Source organism: Gymnoscopelus microlampas, assembly GCF_963454915.1.
Source record: "Gymnoscopelus microlampas genome assembly, chromosome: 10".
Classification (NCBI taxonomy): domain Eukaryota; kingdom Metazoa; phylum Chordata; class Actinopteri; order Myctophiformes; family Myctophidae; genus Gymnoscopelus; species Gymnoscopelus microlampas.
The window spans coordinates 16,451,478-16,455,704 of record NC_139947.1 but is presented as its reverse complement, the minus strand read 5'-3'; positions in this window follow the sequence as shown (position 1 = coordinate 16,455,704).

The following is a 4,227-nucleotide window of genomic DNA, read 5'->3' as shown; positions in this document are numbered from 1 at the left end:
TTTTGACTCTGTTTTTCTTTTCCACTTAAACCCCTCTCGTCGAGATGAATACAAGATGAACGGTTTGGTAACTCCTTTTAACCCTTGTGTCTGGTACAAACATTCGGCGAAAATAGCAGATCTACATGTATCACGTGTCACCAGCTTGAAAAAAAGGCTATTTTTGGCAAAGAGATTTTGGTGTTGAGAGGGAGCTAAAGGAGTGCACCTTGTATTGAGCCCTTAAGACTCCGGTCAGCTAAGTATATGGGTTGAATAATACAGACTTAAGATTATTACCATATCTGAAACTTTGATCACCAGTAGAATATCTAATCATGAAATTAAACATACATTATGTCTTATGCAGAGCCGTCAGGGGAACTAGGGGAGGCGGGTTAGCCACATGTGTCATCTAATTTGGCTTCTGAAATAATTACCCCTGGTGTTGAGCCATCTCACTTTGAGAGTATTTTTGTAAAAGTAGTTGGATGAAAACAAGTATATCACTATAGGAAACAGACCACCTACTTCACCCGCTGAATCTTTTATTTTATGGTTTCTGCCATAAACTCTTAGTAATAAAAATGTACAGGAGACTTTAATAAGAATTGGCTGGATAAATCATCCAGTAAAGAGAACATAAAAGCGTTTGCGTTAAAATAAAAGCAGCAGGGGTTATGTCTGATTGTTTTAGTGACCACTCAATTGTTCAAAGAGTTTATTTTTGCCTGGCTCTAATCTTTCACTGAAGAGCATTCTGGCTGTAAATGAACAACATTGGTATAGTGGTAAAATAAATACCTTGCGAAGCTTAGATTATGGGTTCAAAACTCATCCTGAGAAATACCTTGGTTCAAAGAAGAATAATTGTTATTTTTTGTTTAGTTTTTCAAGTTTGTGCTTGGCTCTAATCTTTCACTGTAGAGCAGTGGTTTTCAACCGGTGGTCCGCGGAGGTATTGCAGGTGGTATGGAAATGTGTTGACAGACTGTACAAATAACCACTCGCATGATCATTTTATTTAGAAAAAGCTTCCACTGTAAAATGCCAGACATTGAACATCACACACAATATTTAACAAACAAATGCACAATTTATTCTACTCTAACAATTTAAGCACGTTCATAGAAAGTCACATCATCACGTCCACAAGTACACACACCTAGTGCTTAAAAATGCTTAATATTGAACATGCATGTTAATTGAATACCTTTACCGACTTTGTAACTTCATATTGTTTATCAATAAGTCACGAAGAGAAAAATCAATGTAACACTGTTACGCTTGCAAATTGAGACTGTTGAGGTTAAGGGTGATTCAGACTGCTGCGATTTTTCTTCTGTGACATGTGCCGGAAATATGAGAGATCTACAAGCTCACAACATGTTGATGTGTTGTGAGTTTGAAGATGGGAATAAATCAGGGGCAAAGTGGTTTAGTCTCGTCAAATCTTTGGACTGAACTAGGCTTAAACGAGTCTCAGCTGCTATGCATCATCACTCCTCCCAGCCTATCACAAATTCCATTCTCGAAGCAGGTTGAGTTGAGGGAGACATCAGCTCTGACACCAGCTCTGACCTCAAGGATTAGCAGTGTAACGATCAGGCTATATAAGCCAGACAGCAAGCAAGGAGTGTCAACAGAAAGCCAGAGGCAAACAGCCTCCAGGATATAATGCTTCCCAATGAATGAGCTGACCACATATAGTATACCTACTGACCTACAGTACATACAGTTAAAGCAATACAAAAAATGTAAATACACACCACACAAGGACCGTCACCAGAATACAAGGGAACTTGTAGGTCAAGTCACTTGATCCCAGATGAGCCCATGTGTATCCCTCCTGGACTGATCACCATTCACCTTCCCACCTTCTCATATATAGTTCACTGTGCAGGGAACCAGTCAGCAAAACAGCAAACTTGTTTGGTTGTGCCATGGAACATTTGGGCTAATGTAGTGCATTGTACATCATTTTGTTCACTGCATTTTCAGGGGCAATTGTGGTCATTTGTATTGGACTAATAGTGAATGTATTTATGTAAAATCCTACAAAATGGCTAGAAATGGAAGAAGCACCGATAGACAACGTGGGGAGGGGCTCCAAAACATCAACAGTTACTGTCTCAATAAGTTTGTCTGCAGTTGTAAGCAATGTTGCTGTAATTCTCTTCATGACTTTTAAGCCCGATGGCGCATTCACCTGCACCTGCTTTTGACAAGTGTGGAGATTCTTTTCTACCATTTCTGTTTATAAGTCACCACGTCAGTAACTAAAACTGGATCAGCCTGTAGCCCTCATTGCAATTATTATGCAGAATACCCTCCAAAAGATTCTACCCAAAGCCTGTGTAGGCTTAGTCCATCAAGTCCCTTCAAAACACATTCAGCGTTCCTATGCAGCTCTGGAAAGGGGGCAGAAAAGTACAGAATGGAAATGCTTTTTTTTTTTCATACAGTGCTTTTTATGTAGTTATTTGATGTATCATTTTACATTCTTCATGAATTTGTGTTGTCAAGAAATTAAATTTAGTGTGATCATACAGTTATCATGTTTTATGCTTTATTGATGAGCCAATATTAGTACTAGGGCTGGGCAATATGGACAAAATGAAATATCAGGACATTTTTTATCAAAGATGGCAAAGATAGCAGAAAAGACAACATTTCTGCCATATTATATTAGGATATCCAAAATCCCAGACGATATCTAGTCTCATATCACAATATCTTCATATTTCCCAGCCCTAATTAGCACCTCATACTGAACACTGAAAGCATTGATGTCTGAATCGTCTTATTTCTTTGTAAAGGGAAATAAGAAACTGCATTGATTGTATCTCACTTCTTTTGGCAGGTGACTGTTGGAGCTAACCATCGAATATCTACTAGTTGTTTTCCTGTGCTTTTTACAGCAGTGTATCTGTCATTTGCTCTGTGCTTCAGTGCTTGTTTCATCAGTTGCATGTGCCCTGGTGGATTGTTATGAAAATGTGTTATACAGTTAGACTGCCTTTAAGGAAGGCACCGTTCAATCAAAAGGCTTCTGTGACCTGAACATCCTCTTAAAAGTCTCCTGTACAAACAGGAGAGCACTTGTAAAAGACCACTACAAGAATGAAGAATGTTTACAAAACAATATTGTGTCTACATTAATTGGAAAACTTGATGAATTCAACTTTCACCATATGAAGACAGTGGCAGTGACTCAGGAGGTAGAGCGGTCGTTGGGGAACCGAAAGGTTCCCGGTTCGATCCCCGGCTCGCCCTGGCTTTGTGTCGAAGTGTCCTTGAGCAAGACACCGAATCCCCAACTTCTCCTGATGAGCGGGGCGGTGTCTTACGTGGTTGCTTCCTCCGTGGGTGTGTGAAAGGGTGAATGTAACACGCACTGCAAAGCGCTTTGGAGAGAGGCGTTATAGAAATTCAGACCTTTTGCTGTTTATAAATACGCAGAGGGAAATAAAACAGTTATATGGCACTTAAGTGGCTTTTCATCATAATGTTCTGGCAGCTGCATTGTCTTGTTCTCACTTGAGTTTCTCTCTGTTCTGGTCAAGTTGTTATTCCATAACAACACCGACAGCTTGCAAAAATTATAGGTGAATGTTTTTTGTGCCACTCTCTCTCTCAGCCTACTTTACACTGTACGACGGTGTCACTTGGCGTTATCTAAGATCAGTTCTTGCCGACCGTGACAGAGGACATTTCATGTGATGGAGCATGAATCAGGCTTATTAAACAGCGGCACATGTACCCTCTGCTTTATGTACAACGACAGATCACAGATGGTGGTAAATTTAATTTGCGTTTGCCGCAGCCTCCCGGGTGTTCTTCCCCTTGAATAACTGATTCGTTCAACATGCTAATCTCCCCCTGCAAATCCTGCTTCCTTGCCTGCTTGTGAGTCTCTGTTTCTGGTTCATTGATCACGAGCCGGATCAAAACACATTTACAGGTATCTGCTTAAAAGGGCTGGTTCTCAACCTCGGGTCCAGGGAACCACCAGGGCCGTCCAAATGGACCCTTATGGGTCTGTAACTCTGCCAGTGTACAAATTTGTTACATTTGTACACCATTTGTACACTCTCAGAGTTGAATTAACACAGATTGGGGTCCCGTAGATGTAAAAAATCGTATCAAATGGGGGACCTGATGCATTTCAAACTGGGGGTCCTACAAATGAAAAAGGTTGAGAACCACTGTCTTAAAAGGAAAACGTCTCTCCCTCCTCTTCCTCGC